Genomic DNA, 19,410 nt, shown 5'->3' on the forward strand with positions numbered 1-19,410 from the left:
GGGTGCTCCAATGCATCTCGGGAAGAAGCCGATGAAGGTCTGGAAGCTTGGAGAGGAGGTGGGAGATCAAAACGTACCTGCAAATGAAGGTGCCATGGCTGCCATTGAAGCTCGGGTTGAAGCTCTTCAAATCCGGGATGAAGAGAATGCCAGGCAAGCTCCAATGCCTTTGCTCTGATACCAGTTGAAAGGGAAGTGGAACCCAGGAGGAAGAAGCTTGGCGGTGAGAGCTATGGCGGATGGAGAGCAAGAGCCAAGAGAGAGAGAGAGAGTCAAAAGTGGGAACTCCAACAACCACAATGTGTGGCAAGGACTTCCTTTATTCAAACTGTCACTAAAAGAATAAAGAATAAGTGACTGTGACGGGCGCCCACCACCTGCAGTGTGCAGTGGCGGGTACTGTCAGTGTAGTAATACATGGGTGGCTAGGCGGAGGCGCCTTTACTCCCAACATGTTTATGTAGAAACTTTCCCAAAATCCATCCATCTTTTTCTTATTTTCCATAACCTCACCAAAACTTTGACAAATTTACTCCAAAAAAATGCCCCCTAAGAGTTATTGCAAAAGAAAGAAGGTCATTAGAAAATGCACTTTTAGAGAATTTGAGAAGGATGCTCTCAAAGTTGAGCCATTTCTCCTCAATATGCTTCCAAGATTTGAACATATAGGGAAATGCAAGACACCATCGAACGTGACTAATTTTTTGATTGCCAAGTCGTAAGGGTCACCAAATTCTTTAACCTAAACATGTGTTGTGTGACGTGTCCGATCCTTGACATGTTTTAGCAGTCCATTGGGAGTTTGATCTAAAGGACACTGTGTAACACTCGAAATGTCACATGGTTTGTCGGATAGCGAATCCTGAGTCTACTCTGCAACGAAGCGTATTGTCCAACCCTGTTAGGATCGACTTGAATCTTTTTGGGTTTCTAACAGTCAAGTCATATTACAGCCTTCTAGTGTAGATGATCTACTTTGCATAGAGCATCTAAACTGAGGTGGACTCATATCGCACTTGAATCAAAGAGAATGGGAAATGAGAGGGGGGATGTCTCGTCGACCTCTCTACCCATAGGGTAAAGTCCCATTCAAGTCCCCTAAAACGATATGAGCTAGTGTTCTACCCTACATTAAGTAAGGTCAATATGTCACCGTGGTTTGAATGTTGAGAAGTCTCCCAAATCTTTGGGACCACCCTATCGTAGGATGAATGCATCGGAGGTTTCGATATCCCGCTTCCCTTGATGGCTTTAGTTTTCTACTTACCTAAGGGCACATTAGTAGGCAACACATTCAAGTAGCTTCCTTAATTAACCCGTTAGTCACATGTTCCTTTACATAATTTTATGCACTGAAACGAAAATAGTTCATACAAATTCCTTGAAAAGTAAACTATATATTGAGATTTCAATTGAGATATAAATCCCATCCATAGGACGATTCCCGCAATTCGTAAGGATGTGTCTTATTATCCCCCAAGTCTCCACCCTTGCACTAGTAACAGGGCCTTGAGAATCCATCTCAAGTCACGTAGACCATTTGAGTAGGACCCAGAGACAAGGAATTTATAGGTAGATCCCTCCTGGCATCCAAGCATTCTCCTATGATCAAATTAATCCATGGAGAGACCTCTCGTGATGACAGGTTTGGTCCACATTCCCATCACGGTTATTCAGAACCCCGTTGGATAGGGTTGGTGGTCAGTTGTGTTAAAAATACGCGGGATTTAGAGCATGGCAGATGCGGAAGCTATGGAGGTTGAAAGAGGAAAAAGGAAATCATGAAGATATTGAACTTGACAAGGACAAATTGTTACACAAATGAATTAAGTTCCAAGATTGAGACTTGGACTCATAAACACAATCTTGTGTATTGATAGTGACATGACACTTTACTGGAAAGAAAAGAGTACTATCATTGCATTAGAAAAAGAGTGCAAGTACAATGCTTTATAGGAAATGAGTGGTGGTACTTTCTCCTACTGTGCATATGGGATTCTGGTCCTGAGCCCTCACTACTTCTCACAAAGGGACTGAAGTAGGTGTGATTGCAAATATCTCAACACCCCTCCTCAATCACAACCAGAAGTACAAAGCATATAGAGGCTTTAGTGAAAGCAACACCTGCAAAGTGTGGGCCACCATAAACATGGCAAAACACCAGAGGTTGTTGCAGAAAAGGCTAAGTGTGGGTACCACAAACATGATGGACATCCAGAGGCTGTAGTAGAGGCCTCACAAGTGTATAGAGGCTGTAGTACAAGGATAAATGAGGAGTTTACAAGTTTATGTTTGATGCATTAGGGCTAGGAAATACAAAACTAAAAAAGTCTATCTGAATAGAAGGATTGATGAGGTTTGTCCTTCTCCTAGTGGTCTTCTTCTTCTTCTACTTCCTTTGCTCCGTTTTCTTCTTCTTCTTTGACTGCAAGTAGATAAGCCTTTTGGGACCTCTTTCTTGCATGGCAAAACTTCTCGGTGTCCGGTCCTTTTGCAAAAGTCACAAAAGAGGTGATCCTTCTTGCCTTTGTATTTGTTGCCAACATATAATGCATATTCATCTCTAGAGGTGATTGGTTCTTCTTTAGTTTTTAGATTCTTTTCCTCCTCTAACAATGATGCCTGGATATCAACAAGTTCAGGGTTTGGCATATTAATTAGGGTTGTTGATACATTATTATATTCAGGAGGCAAACTCTTAAGTAGAACACGGATGCAAACATCTTCTTCCATTTTAATGTTGATTCCTGCAAGTTGAGTTAGAAGTCTTTCAATGTAATTTAGATGCATGGCAAGTGATGTGTTGGACTTCATTTCAAGCCTGAAAAACTCTATCATGAGACAATACTTTGATGATTTAGACTATGCACCGCCGAACAAAGTGTCAATTCTCTTCCATATATCTTGTGAGGTCTCATAGTTATCCACATGGTGGATATAGCTGTCATCTAGCTCTAGTTTGATAATGTCCTAAGACTTATCATCGTTCTTTTGCCAAGTGACAACAAGATCCGCATCACGGGGCTTCTTTTCTTTTCTAGCGGTAATGGCCCAGAGGCCCTTCTTCATCAGGATGAGTTTGATGCGGGTCTGCCAGGTATGAAACCCGACTCCTTTGAAGCGAGTAGTTGGAGAGTCTTTTCCCATGTTAGAAGGCTGGAGAAACAATAGATCAGCACTAGATTTCAGCAAGTAGAGTTGATTTTTAATGTGTCAAAAGACACAAGCAATGGCAGTGTAGTATCAAAAGATACTAGTTTGAACTTTGATGTTTGTTGCTTGAGTTTGAATTGATTCTTGATGCTTGTCTTGTCCTTCAACTTGAGTCCCCTCCTTGCTGATGGATACTTGAGTCCTTGCTGGAATTTGAGCTGGGAGCTCAGATGAGAGTGGCAATAGCTTTGTTGAGTCAAGAGGAGTGAGAGAAATGAAGTGGGAGAAGAGCTTGAGCTTGATGTTGAATGCTTGGTCTTCCAATCTTCAAAAATCTCCAAGAACTTCCCCTCCTTGATGTGTGCTACTGACTAAATCAATGAATTTGGATGTCAATAGGGTGATCCAAGTAGCAGGAGAGAGAAAGTGATGAGATTCTTGAGCTTCAGTGAGGTTTGGCTTTGGCTTCTGAATTAGGGTTTCTAACCTAGGCCTAGTTTTTTGCATAGTGTGCATTGTATACTCAATTATTTCAAGAACTTTTTACATGATATTGAAGCTTGATTGATAGGATTTAAAAGCCCTATAGAGTTGGGCAAGATTGCACTGTGCATACAGGGAGAAAACGGCCCAATCAGAACTGTGCCTGTTTCAGGCAGTGACCACATTTTTTTGCAATGCTAAGCCAAATTGTCATCAATGTTGGGGTTTGATGTACCGCCGAGCTGTGCCTAAATTTGGGGAACAACTTTGTAGAAGACACCATGAAGATTTATGCCCTCTATTGCAAGATCTAGCTCCTCAAATTTGGCAGGGTCTGTCTGGCTATGGTAGACACATAGGGCATCAATTGTGTAGAATCACAATGCTGAGCTTGAAATGGCCTAATGTTAAGCTCTAAGGTGATAGAGAGGAGCTCCAGGAGCAGAGCTATAGTTCTCCAAAAGAAATCTTGTCAAGATCTTGTCTGGTTGAAGAGATCTAAGAGCTTGAAGCAGGATAGGTGCAAGGTGGCATGGCTGCCACAAGATCAAATGGAGAAGACAGAGCAGAAGATGAGCTCCTAGACTTAACCTAAGCTGGACTGAGCTCAAGCTTAGCTAGATGAGAGTAGAATGGAGTTGGAGGAGCAGTGCCATGCCCAAATGGGCTCTAATACCATGTTAAAATATGCGGGATCTAGAGCATGGCAGACGCGGAAGCCATGGAGGTTGAAAGAGGAAAAAGGAACTCATGAAGATATTGAACTTGACAAGAACAAATTGTTACACAAGTGAATTAGGTTCCAAGATTGTTGGACTCATAAACAAAATATTGTGTATTGACAGTGACATGACACTTTATTGGGAAAAAAAGAGTACTATCATTGCATTAGAAAAAGAGTGCAAGTACCATGCTTTATAGGAAATGAGTGGTGGTACTTTCTCCTATTGTGCATATGGGATTTTGGTCCTGTGCCCTCACTGCTTCTCACAAAGGGGCTGAAGTAGGTGTGATTGCAAATATCTCAACAAGTTGGGGGTGGCTTGGCACACTCTCCATGAATTTAACCTGATTCATTATATAAGATTCTTATGAGAGCTTTGGTCTAACAATCCTTTCACAAACAATGCTCCTAAAATTTATAAGCACAAACAATAATGTGTGGTGGTGCTCAAAACACCTGCTAAGGTGGAGTTCCTTTTTGAATGCTTAGAATTCAACTGTCGGATTTTTCTTGCCTTGGTGAGATTGGCCATGATGCGTTTGCATCATGTTGAGAAACACATGGATCTAGAGTATGGCTATGGCAGATGGAACACAAAAACAATGTTCATGATGCCATAGACTAGAGAGACCAACTATTACTCGAGTGAATTAGGTTCCAAGATGGAAGCTTGGACTCATAAACACAATCTTGATTATGACATAGACTATGGCTGAAAGGAAAAAGTACAATAGTATTTCATCAATGAATGATAAGAAGGTACAACACTTTATAGGCTCATGATGGTTCCCTTTTTCTCCATTGTGCTTATGGGATTGAAGCATCCTGTATTTTAGGCATCCTTTCTAGCAAACTACTTGTGTCTTGCCCTATTGCTCCATACAAAGAGGCTATCACATGGGTGTGATTGCATATTTCTCAACACCCCTCCTCAATCACAATTGTGAAAAAGGCACTAAGTGTATAGAGATTGTCATGAGTAGAACCTTGCTAAGTGTGGGTATGCCACAAACATGGTAAACACCAGAGGCTATCATAGAAAAGGCTAAGTGTGGGTACCAAAAAACATGGCTAACATCTAGGGGATGTTACAAGGCCTCACTAAGTTCCTAGAGGTTGTTATGCATAGGCTTACATGAGGAGTTTTACAAGGCATATGTCAGGAGCATTAATGGCAAGTACATTCAATACAAAGTTCTAGTGAAAAGTAAAGACAAGGACCGACAAGCCCTTGTGATTTTCTTCATTATGTCATGGTATTGCCTAAAGTATATAGGTTGCTTGGAATTTTATCATGTTGATTTAGGACTAGCTCTAAAGATTATCCTCTACTTCATCTTGATGTAAATCATTAAAAATGTCTAGGTCTATATGCAACTCTCTTCCTAAAGAAAACTCAAATTCCTCCTCATTGAGTAGTCATCCTCATCCATAAAAGCATGTTGTGCTTCCTCATCCTCATGATAATGAATAATTAGGTTGTTTCTCAAGTTCATTGAAAGCTTCCACCCCTTTGTACGCATTAGATTTGATCCAACCATCTAAGTGGAATCATTGCTAGCTTCCACTAGGTTGTGCTCTTCATATAACCCATGAGAGCATAGAGAAACTTGCTTCATGTAGTGCAGCCACTCATCCAATGGATTTGGATAAAAAGTAACTTGGATACAAAAAGGTTTACATGATAAATTTGGGTAGAGTGACTTTTGCTAAAACAAATGGATAGCAATGAGATTGGTATACCTTATTGCAATGCTTAAGAATTACAAAGGTGTTGCGAAGGTCTGTCTAAAAATTCATGGAGTCCACCTATACAAATTCCAAAGAGCCCCTTTGAATAGTTGTACTTAGGCCCTCCATCACAAAGTTTGTACCACTAGACACCAAGTATTAACATATTGATAGTGTGGTAATTGACCCCCAAAATCTCTTGAATCTTTGTAAAGTACTCCATTTCAGCTACCATGATGTTTGTATCTGTATCCCTACAATATCTCTCTTATTCAAACTTTACCCTATTATGTTCCAATCAAATATGTGTTGTATTTGGTGTATGTGCTCCACCCAAAAATACCACCCATAAGCCCACAATGTAGAATATGACTTGTACTAAAAATTCAAGTGAAGATGGACCATGAGAAAATGTACAACAAAGCATGCATAACAAAGAAAGTTACCCTACCAATTATATATCATGAGTGTGTAGCCTTTGGAGAACTCCCATTCCTTTGTGGTTACATTCACCCCCTCCTCCATATCTCTTCTTAACTCTTCATACAATCACTTGGAGGGCATGAAGGTGGGTAATGCCTCCAAATTCTTTGGATAATGCATGGGACATATTCAGTGAGATGTCATGCAATCCTATCTTGCCAGCCTTTGTTTCTCCTTTGCAATCACATACAAATTTAGACAGTTCTCCATGATGCAATGATGTAGCATAAAAACTTGGTTTTTTTTTTTGAAGGGAGAAATCCATCCTCATTTCCTACTCTTTTTCTTGGGACACCTATCTAACAATCCAATGATCCTCTTGTAGATGCCATAGGGATTTCATACCATAGTCTTGATTCCCTAAACATTTTGTAATATCAACCACCCTTGCACCATAGAGCCCTCACGCCTTGCCTTTTTCTATACAAAGCCTTTGGGTCTTAATAAAGCATTAAAGGAAGAAAATCCACCTATTTTGTACCATGCTTGCCATAGATAAAACATCCATGAGGTGTACTAGTAAACACACTTTAATAGTGAGGATGGAGGTAGGAAAGTACTTTCCTAATAGTACAACTACTTTCATGGAGTTTTTCTTTACTACATCTATAGAGGCTCTATAGATTTTCTTATGTGATATCCATTGCACAAGTTGGCGATGCTTGTATATCACTGAGCATGCCTCTAGAGTTAGCAAGCGTGTATGCCATCCAACCATCAAGGAATTAATAGTCCTCGAAGAGAAGGCAAAGACTAGAATCTCATTTGAGAAAATCTAGTACACTATGAGAACCTCAACAACTAAAGTTGGACGTTAACTTATGACCATTTTAAAGGAAAGACAAGACATCTAGAAATCCCAAATTGACCCAACATGCATAGCTCTAACTTCCCTTTGAGTACTTGCCATTGTACAAGGAGTCATGCTAACTAGAATCCCAATTGGTAGAATAAACTAGAAATAAAAAACAATAGAAATGTTTAAAAATGTGAAGTAATGGCAAGCCATGAATGCAAGTAACTCTAGATGTATATATGAATACATACCTAACACATGTTGTGCCAATCATGATACTTCAAACCACTTAGCCAATTGTCTTTTGTGCATGCCACATGCAAATTATGCCTCTAATAGGTCATCATGAGTAGCCACCAACTCCCTTGACCCTATGATGTTTTCCCAAAAGATACTTCCAACATTCTTGAATATGTGCATTGGATCAAGAAGTTGATTGATCAATAAGGAATCCTACTATGGTAACTTGTAGAGAATAGAAAATGAGGTATTTTTGCATAGAGCACAAGTAGCAAAATATTATGTACTAACATGCTTGCAATAAATGCTTCATTCTAGAGCTCTTACGATCTATGTTTATCTTTTCTTGTAGCATTTGGGCTGATGATGGATTGTGTGAGGATGAGATCTCTAATTAAGGATTTGTTATAATATTAGAAACTATGACTTTATGGAGATATCTTCTTGTTTATTTTGTACTTGAGTCTTTTGGACATATATTATAGGTAAGTTTTTTATGAAATGATTGGGATACCCATCAATATATACTCTAGTGTGTAGAATCGACAGTCATTGGAATATGCATAAGTATCTACCCTACAATATGCATCGATAAACATTCACATAGCATCGCTTATTCCGATGATATTTTTGGTACATATTCAGATGACTTTATGGAGACATCTTCTTGTTTCTTTTTGTACTTGAGTCATTTGTACATATACTATTGGTAAGTTTTTAATGCAATGATTGGGCTACCCATCAATATATACTCTGCTGTGTAGAACCAACAGTCATTGGAATATGCATCAATATCTACCCTAGAATATGTATCAATAAACATTCACCTACCATCGCTTATTCTGATGACATTTTTGGTACATATTCAAATGTATTTACTAGTGCACTTTGCTTATACCAATGATTATTTTGATGTTTGTGCCAATACTTGTGTCAATCTTTTGCTTATATTTATGTCAACAAAATCTTCGGTATACGCCCTATCTATTTTGGTATAGGAGAATAAAGTGTGGTTGGGTATTGGTCCTAAAGACTATGGGAATTTAAAAGGAATTTTCACTTTTTATGAATCAAGTGTAGCGTTAACCCACTCTCACCTTTGATGGTTACAAAGTGACCCTTCTTAGGTAGGTGTTAGATTTTTTTAACCCACTCTCACCTTTGATGGTTACAAAGTGACCCTTCTTAGGTAGGTGTTAGATTTTTTTATAGAAGAAATTTGAATTTAAGGAACTCTCAAGTTGATGCTTTCACTTGAGTCCTAATCAGCTAAGTTTGTGCATCTTAGAATGTTGCTTGTGAGAGTGCTCTAACAACTACTAAGTGTCATTTTCTCTAGCCTAGCAAGGTGTGGGTACATCACACATGGTATTAAAGAAAAAGTTTATTGGAATGTAATATTTTGATATGTTAAGATTTTGAGATTATGTGAGGTAGGTGTTTTGTTCTTTCTTAATTGTTAACTTATTAAAATAATTGAATATGCATTCAATTTACTCATGGAAAACTTAGTCCATGTCATTTTCAAGAGGATCTAAATTGAGAAGTAAAATTGAGCAGACTTCCTTTGAGGAAGGGAATTTCTAGATTAAGGGAAGCAAAATATGGACTAATTTGAAATGACTTGATAAAGTGAATCCAATGATTTAGATTAAGAGCATTTATAGTTAATTAAATTAATTTTTGAGCTTTGTCCACTATCAAACAAACTATGAGGTTTTGGCCAATAAGTGAATTTTTCTCTTACTAATCACCTTGAATGAATGGGGTTAGTCACATTAGAAGATGCATTGACATGAGTAAGCCCTTAGTCAAGGACATTAGCAAAGATAATGGAAATGATTATCTTACAAGAGGATATAAAAAGTATTGTGGTACAAGACCTAACTCACAAGATGGTCACGCTTACATGATTGTAGAAGCCATTAAGAGAAATATGGACTCTCTTTTTTGCCCCTTAAGGGGTTTCTCTCACCTCTCTCTCTCTCTAAAAAGAGATTCCAAAATATTATTAGAATAAGAGATCTTCTATAATCAAGAAAATATCGTATTTGTATTTTCAATAGATTTTACCTATTATTTTATTCTCAAACTGTAGGATAAGGTCACTTTTTCTCAAAATCCTCATAACTAAAAAATAAAATTCAATTTTTTGTAAAAATGGAGCTAATCATTAATATACGACTCTTTAATGCCCTCATGACTTTTGAACATGAAAATATATTAGAATCATTCTCATTTTTTCTTCTTAAAAGGGCGGAAGTTAAAAAATGATATAAAATGATGTACACATCATATTTTAAGATGCACACTTGGTGTGGTGGTGAGTTTTTCTATTATTAGTGAAGTATAATCCAGTAAATGCATTTTCAAAAAATGATTGAACCGTCAATTTTATAAATCAAAATTTGGTGAAACTTCACCCACATGATGGGCATCATAAAAACTCATGGATATTAAAAAATTGGCCCCACTAGAAGTCTTTCGGACACCTGTCTAGAGGCTCGCATTTGGGGTGCTGAATCTGGTCCTAGATACTTTTGATGAGGACAAATTTTTTTTTTTTGGTAGTTGATGTACCCTAGAGGAGTCCACAGGTAAAATTTCATGTCAATCGGATAACTGGTCATATTTTTCCAAAGCCTAGATACATTAATTTAGGTTTAAGGGTTTTTGAAAGTTTTGCTATAAGTTTAAAAGTTCACCTCATTTTATACATTTCACTTTTGAGTTTTGGGTTTTCTCTCCTAGAAGACATGGCACGCACCACAAGCAAGTAGCTCGAAGATACCCCCCTAGAAATCCTAAGCAAAGGCCACCTCCCCTAGCTCCACCACCACCACCATGCTAGCATCGCAAGCATCGATGGAAGCCAGCCACAGTGGCTCTTCGTGAGATCCAACATTACCAGAAGACCACACACCTCTTGATACCAAAGGCTCCATTCTAGAAACTAGTGTGTGAGATTATGGACGGCATACTCATTAAGAACAACACGAGGCACTTTCGAGATGGAACATGCTTGAAACAACCCGATCGTTGGATTGCCCAAGCCCTCCTTGCACTACAGGAAGTTGCCGAAGCTTACGTCATTGACTTGTTTGGAGACTCGGTCTATGCTGCTAGTACATGCAAGAAGAGTCACCGTCTCACTGATAGGGATTTGTGGATAGTGAGGTTCTTCTCTCACTGGAAGGATAGTCCTCGCAGAGATCAACAATGATAGGGGTATACTACCAAAACATATACTTAATGTAGCTTCCAAATAGATTTTGTAAAACACTGGTTGTAATGGATCCCATGTAAAATGTTATGAATATGAATACAATTTTTTTGACGCGTCTTACTTTTGTTTATTCATTTGTTATTTGTTTTACAAATTTAGGGTACGAATCGTGTTGCAAATGAAACAAATATCGATTTTCATTACTTCGAGAGAATATTACAAATTACATTACATTGGTGATGAGATATCATTTGGCACTAAGTACATCTACTCTCTCCTAGGCTTCTTTGAGCTAGACCCCCCATGGTCAGAGCTATTCTTGATCATAGGCAACAACACATTTTGCCCTAGTAGTTCCTGCCTACTCTTCCAGGTCACCATTCAAGAATGCATTCTTTACATCCATCTGCTGTAATTTCCAACCCTTTGCTATAGCTTAAGCAATTATAGTTCTAATGGTTGCCATCTTGGCCACAAGGTTGAAAGTTTCTTCATAATCTAAGGCTTTGCTGAGCATACCCTTTTGCAACCAACCTGGCTTTATATCTCTCTTACCATTAGGTAATAAAACAAGATCCCAAATTTGATTTTCAGTCAATGCAGCCATTTCTTCATCCATGACTTTGCATCAATTCTTATCCATTATTGCCTCAACAAACGTAGCAGGTTCTTTATGCTCCATAATATTTGTCATGTATGCATAGTGTTTTGCAAAATGTCCATGTATGTGAGTCTATCCATTGGGTATCTAACCCTCTATGAGTGTCTCAACTATGGTGCACTACTTGATTCCCCTCTTTCGTGAGGTAGTACATACTTGCTTTGTCGAGCACCAGGTGTAAAAACAGATGGAATACCAAGTTCACTATCAAGGTTGTCAGCCAAATCATAACCAAAAGTCATCATACCAGGAGTCATCATGCCAGAAATATCATTAGTAAGTTTTTGTTTTCCTCTGTTTTCTACCTCATTTCTCCCCCTCACTGACATAGTGGTGTTAGTGAATGATGATGAAAAACTTCTCAGTCTTCCCGTCCACATACACTAGAGGATCCACCACCGGTAGGCCCAGAGACAAAAGCACTCTGCTACAAAATAATAGGAGAGCCAGAGTCTAAAGGCATATTAGTAGAGCAAGCACAGTAGTAAATGATGCATACCATGAAGCCATTTCATCAAATATGACATCTTTGCTAAAAAAGATCTCTCTAGTAGATGCATCATAACATTTATATGCTTTCCTCTCTTGTGCATAACCAATGAACACACACTTGTGTGATTTAGGATCCAATTTCTTATGTTTCTCATTAGGGATATGAACATAGGCAACACATCCAAAAACTTTCATGTGACTTATGTCACAGACTTGTGCCCATAGAGTTTATGGTATGGAGTAATGCCATGTATACCTGTAGTGGGGGTTCGATTCAACACATACATGGCTGTCATAATAGTCTCAACCCAATAGTATAGTGGCATGTTTTTTTCATTTAGCATCACACAAGCAGTCTCCATAAGCACTTTGTTTTTTCTTTCAACCACATCATTTTGCTATGGGGTGTAACTACATGTGAGTTGCCTACGAATGCCATTTATAGCTAAGTATCTACTATCAAACTCATTAGACACATATTCCCCACCACTATCACATCTCAAGCATGAGATGCAACAGTCAAATTCCTTCTCAACTCGCCTTTTGAACTCTTTAAAAAGAGCAAACACTTCATCCTTGTGTTTCAAGATATATACCCAAGTATACCAACTAAAATCATCTATAAAAGTCACATAACATTTAGATCCTCCCAGAAAGGTATTATGGGCTAGTCCCCACATATTAGAGTGTATCAACTGTAAAGGTCTCGTACTATTTCAAACATGATTTACAAATGGAAAGAAAGACTGTTTGCCAAACCGGCATGCATCACAGACATGAGCGATCTCATTGTATGCAAACTTTGGTAATCTTTCCACAAGTTGCTTTCTTTGCATAGATTGTAGTCACTAAATATTTACATGACCAAACCTTTTGTGCCATATTTCCAAATCTCTAATGGTGCCCTGGCCTTATGCAAACATGGCTGATTTCAGCTAAGGTAATGTTGCATCCAATGTGAAAATTCTACCATGTCTGTGACCTCAAGCATTAAGCTTACAACCATTACCAAACTCTTCTATGAAGAAACCATGTTTACTAAATCAAAGTTGCAAGTTCTGTTTAGTCATCTTACCAATTGATAACAAGTTTTTTGTAATGGAGGGAACATGCAATACATCATGTAAATTTTTCTTCTACCCATCATGTATGACCAAGGGTACTATGCCCTTATTCTCAATGATGTGTTGAGTATCATCCCATCTACACACATATACATTCTTTTCAGGAACCATATTTGTAAACCAATCACCATGAGGTGTCATGTGATTTGAAGCTCCAGAATCAATGTACCAAACATGATCTATTTTAGCATCCTTAGGTGCACGGTCTTGAACATATGTCATGGCAAACAATCTATCACAGTGGAAACATCCTCTGTATGACTTGATGATACATAATGTCCCTATTGTTTGTCTTTTTGATTAGCCTGCTTTTTCCAATGATCTTTGGCAATGTGGCCATACTTGCCATAGTAGTGACAATCCTTATCTTTATTTGGATTGTCATGAATATGCTGTGAGTGCTAGGATCCTCTGCCCCTAGGGCTAGATCTCCCCCTCGCTCTAGAATGACCACCATCTCTTGCCTTTGTTGACCCTATAGGGCATTATTATTGTGAGATGCATGTTGTTATGTTCCTTGTCCATGGGAAAACCCTCTTCCTTGACTATTACAACCTCGTTGATTAGAATAGAACACATAATCTTTCCCTTTAAAGCTACTTGATCCTATAGTTAACCCCAATTTGACTTCTTCATGAATCAACAATGACACAAGCTCATTAAAGTCTGGCATTTCAGCCCACACGGATATAGAGGTGTCAAATGATTTGTACTACTCAGGTGCCAAACCATTTATAGTAACAACCACTAAATCCCCATCATCAACATCAGCTCGCTAGCTAATCTACAATGGTCTTAATTTTAGTCACATAGTCCATATTGTTGAACTTTTGCTTTAGCTAGATTTTGTGAGCACCAGTGGTGGTCATGCCATAATACTGCATCAAAATATTCCAAGCATCTTAGGACAATCAATGCAACACTCGTCGAGCTCTTTCCATCCATGCTTGATGTGCCCGTTTTTGTTTAACTGTAGGATTCCTGTCAAGAAGTTTGAATTCAGCTTCAGCACACGTAACTAAACCCCAATAACCCTTTCCAATTAGGAAGTTCTCCATTTGAAACTTCCAAATGGCATAATTATTGCAAGTTTGTCACCCACTATTTGAGTAATATTATTTGTTCTCTCTACATTTGCCATGTCTGCAACACAATGTATTCACTGCAGTAATAAAAATTGTCCTTACTTGACTTCCTGTAGACCAAGTAATTTTCGCTTGTATATGCACTCCAATCAATCCAATAAATATGAAGACAAGTTGTCTGCAATATCAATTAGGAGTGACCAACAACAAGTTCTTTGCTGAATTCTGAATATTCTATCTATTTAGCCACCAATAAATCAGCCCAAAATTGAGCATTAAAATCTTCTAGTATTCTTCAAGTCACCCATAGTCCATGTAGTAAGATCCAAGCATTAGAAAACATTAACATGTAGCCCAATGTGCTTGTAGTATCAGTTGGTACATTTCATGACTAATTTCAAGACCATTCCAGATCTATAAATGCATTCAGATCTTTGAAGTTTGGACTCCTACTCATGCTGTACAAGATCTTGAAGGAATAAACAATGCTAGTTATTTCACGTTGATTTAGTATGTCCTTCCTGTGTATTCAAAGATTGAGATGCATCTTATTGCATTCACAAAGAATAGCCTGCAATTAATTGCTTGTCATAGTGCAAGATGTACTTCATTATTCAACCTACAATTATATCTTGAGACTTGAAAGTCCAATGCTCATAACATGCCACTTAACATCCACACTTCATGTGGCAAAGACTAAGTATCACTAGGTATTAGTAAGCTTCAATGAGTTGCAAAATTTCAAGTATGAGCTATCATTATTTCCAGGACAGCACTGACAGTTGAAAATTCATTCAGATCTACACCCCATTGCTCCATTTTCATGCCCAAGTGTGTGTACAGACTCTCAAGTCCATTAACAAGCATCGAAGACATCAAGTATGACATTTGTCAAGCATTGAATGCTTTAAAAAAATTGATCTATAGGTGAAGGAAATAGGCGTAGATATCCTAGCATCACGATGCCTACTTGCCATGTTTTAGGTTGCAATACATTACTTTAAAATGATATTGTCATTTGGCAATTGATATGCCACACATAGGCTGCATATACAAAGCACCAAAGCTGCCCATTCTTGTTAGTTGAGTGCAGGTGCAACCTTCTTCTTATTCACATTGATATCCTTTTTCTTGTTTACGCTGAATTTCAGAGCTAGAGGCACAACACTACCAAGATGTTGAGCCACACAAAGAGACACATTGATATCCCACACAAAGAGCACAACACTACCAAGATGTTGAGCCACACAGATTTGCAATACCACAACTACAATGTTGTCCAAATAGGCACAAAAAATAGATGTAAAGCTTCTCCAAATCACGTTTTTAATGCAACTTGTCTTCTTTTGTTGATGCTCATTGAGAGAGAGAGAGAGAGAGAGAGAGAGAGAGAGAGAGAGAGAGAGAGAGAGAGAGAGAGAGAGAGAGAGAGAGAGAGAGAGAGAGAGAGAGAGAGAGAGAGAGAGAGAGAGAGAGAGAGAGAGAGGGAGAGAGGGAGAGAGGGAGAGAGGGAGAGAGGGAGAGAGGGAGGGAGGGAGGGAGGAGAGAGAGAGAGAGAGAGAGAGAGAGAGAGAGAGAGAGAGAGAGGGAGGGAGGGAGGGAGGGAGGGAGGGAGGGAGGGAGGGAGGGAGGGAGGAGGGGGAGAGAGAGAGAGAGAGAGAGAGAGAGAGAGAGAGAGAGAGCCACACAAAGAGACACATTGATATCCCACACAAAGAGCACAACACTACCAAGATGTTGAGCCACACAGATTTGCAATACCACAACTACAATGTTGTCCAAATAGGCACAAAAAATAGATGTAAAGCTTCTCCAAATCACGTTTTTAATGCAACTTGTCTTCTTTTGTCGATGCTCATTGAGAGAGAGAGAGAGAGAGAGAGAGAGAGAGAGAGAGAGAGAGAGAGAGAGAGAGAGAGAGAGAGAGAGAGAGAGAGAGAGAGAGAGAGGGAGGGAGGGAGGGAGGGAGGGAGGGAGGGAGGGAGGGAGGGAGGGAGGGAGGGAGGGAGGGAGGGAGGGAGGGAGGGAGGGAGGGAGGGAGAGAGAGAGAGAGAGAGAGAGAGAGATTTCATGACACAGAGCATATGGCTCTCATATTAACATTTTATTATTATTCAGATAGTCACACACACTTCTCAAGTAGCCTAATACATTTTTATCTAAGTAGCTCAAACCATACTGCCCTAATAACTCCATCTAAGTCATAACTCGACTTATCCAGTGATGCAAACATGCTGGAGATAGCTAGACACGTAGTTGTCATGTCGGGCATACACGCAACTTGAGTTTGAAGTCTCAACAATTGAATTATTAATGAAGAAGTAGGATGCAAGTTTTTCTTGTTATATTTCTTTAGTATACATCCTCAATGCGAGTTCAAAATAAGGGGTTTTTAAAACACCATTTTTACACATTTTTTACATACAGAAGGGTGTCATATAAAGGGGTTACTTACAGATTGAATAGAAAAGGGTTGTGTTTTATTTTAAAAAAATCACAGATTAGGATATTTATAAATAGGCCATGAACACACGTTATATAGAGGATATATATATAGTGAACCCCCCGAGGAGCTATGCAGCTTGCTTTTGCATACCTTGCATGTACAATTTTGTGTTTATAGAAAATGCATATCCCTTTCTCACTTCTCTCTCTCTCTCTCTCTCTCTCTCTCTCTCTCTCTTTGCCCCTGTTCCCCCAAAAAAAAGACTATTTAAGAGATATCCTTCAACCCTCTATAGCAAATAATTACCCTCCACACTCAAAATCCAACACAATTCTCATGGAGAAGATACCACTTTGCAAGTGTGAGAGATGCTGGAGAAGCATCTCTCTTACAATTTCTCTCTTGTCTTCAAATATCTTGTGAGCACCCTACCAAAATCCACAAACTATTTTCCTTCTCTCTATAATCATATGGAAGATTTTTTAAATCCATATAGGTTTTATTTTTTTCTCTAGACTTGCATGAAAGCTCTATGAGAATCCATATAGCTTTTTTCCTCTTTTCCACACTCATGTGGACGTTGAAATCTAGTGAGCTTATTTTCCTCTTGTACATTATCGCATTGAAACTCTATCAAAATATTTCTATCTTTTTCTCTCTTTTCTATAATTGTGCAAAAGCTCTATTAGAATCCATCCAATGTTTTTTCTCTTTTCCATAACCTCACAAAAGCTCTGTCAAATTACTCCAAAAAAATGGCACCTAAAAGACACAAAGGAAAGAAGTTCATTAAAGAAGACACTTCTTGAGAACTTAAGGAGGATACTTTAGTGATAGTCTCAAAATATGTGATTGAGGATGTAGATCACATCATGCATAGTTGTGATTATCAAATTTGAGCTATTTATTTTATATTTAATTTAAAAGTATCACTTTAGTAAATTTGTTTCTTAATTGGGAGGGGTTATATTCATTGCTTTGATATGCTTTCGGTGCACCTCACAGAACATGTAAGATACCATGTGAGTTCAAAAGAAAGGACATTTTATTTAGTAAAATTTATAGGATTATATTTATAAAAAATATATTTTAATTACAACTTAAAAATTTTATGCAAGTTTAATAAAGTAAAAGGGGTCATTTTATGTTTATATGGCATGTAAAGAAAGGGTATTTCTTAATACCCTTTAAAGGCATGTGATATAGATGATTTCTTATAGGTATACCCCCTGAGGATATGCTCTATAACTTTGATTGTGAATTTTCAAGAAGATTTAAGAGGATATATTGGATCAAAGAAACCCAAAGATGTTTTGGATTTGCAAGATCAACAAAGCCTTCAATCGTTGGAGTTGTCCCAAGGTCCAAGGGGAATGCTTAAGTGACTGAGATAAGCCAAGAAGGAACTACTTAGTATCCAAGGACTACAACTAAGTGGTTAAAAAGGCCAAGCACATTATTCCTACATCATCTTAAGCAAAGGAGCTTAGAGGGACTTTGAGCTGATAAGTCCCTTGCGGTCTATGATGGTCTATGATAGGGATGCAAAATTTTGTGATCCCTATTTTCTTGATATAGGGATGCGTGAATTTGAATACTAGTTAAGAGGTGGAATGAACTTAAGGGATTGGGAGTCATTGTAGGGTGGAGATGGCTTTCCAAAAGCTAGGATTCTTATAAGGATTATAAAAGAAATGAATTCAATTGTAAAAGGAATTATTTTCAATATTGATTGTTTACGTTGTCGAAGGGGTTTTAGTCGAAAGGTCATATCCGCCGGGGATCAGAGATAGGAGATGGAAGAGAAGAAAAAGAATAGACAAGAGGTAAACACGACAAAGGCAAAGCATAATGAATAAAATCAATATGTATTGATAGAACCTAGAATCCCTTGTCTGGCTCTACTTAGAAGCAATCTCTTCCATGAGCTCCCTCGTAGACTAAAAACGTGCATCAAAACAACAGCTTCCTCTCTGTTGCTTGGAACCCAAATTTGATGGCTCTGTTGACTTTGAAAGGCGGATAAAACCCCAGGACACCTCCTCTAGGATCTCCCAGTTCATTCCTTCTTCTTCTTCTAGTTCAAAGTGTTGTTTTCAGCCTATCAATTGTGATCGCGACCTACCTGATTTCACACATCTTTCTTTTTCATGAAAAATCCAAAACTAGTTGAAAAAGAAACTTGCTTTTTGCATGCTATCCTAATCTAGAAGCTTTCCTAAATTTTTATAAAATTTAATAATAAATAATATAAAAAATAGGCTAAAATTATCCAACAAGCTAGTATTTTTGGGCCATCCATGCCATGTACACTAGCACTAATGACTCAAATCACATTGACTCTCTACATCAATAAGAAAGTTGGATGATGATGCACTCCAAATTTTTTCACACTGTACCCACGTAGTGGCACGACAACGTCTTATGCTTCACTTACATTGTATGAATATTATATAATAAGATTATAAAATGATACCAATTTTATATGTTTTCAATGATAGCATGCTCTTCTAATTAGACAACTAAGACATACCATAGAGGAAAGTGAAAAATCTTAGTCTTGATTATTAAGAATCTATGGTTGGGTGGACCTAATAAGTTATGAAGCTGAGTCCACATTAGATAAATCTTCCAGATTATGAGACCACTCTAGTTGGTAGTTATGCCACACACACTTGTTTAGGCACTCATCACACACACACAATCTAACATGAACTAGAGCACCCCACTACACTTGTGGCATAAATACACACATCCATCTTTAGC

This window comes from Lygodium microphyllum, chromosome 11 (assembly GCF_053477565.2).
Source record: "Lygodium microphyllum isolate KBCC chromosome 11, Lygodium_microphyllum_v1.1.10, whole genome shotgun sequence".
NCBI lineage: Eukaryota > Viridiplantae > Streptophyta > Polypodiopsida > Schizaeales > Lygodiaceae > Lygodium > Lygodium microphyllum.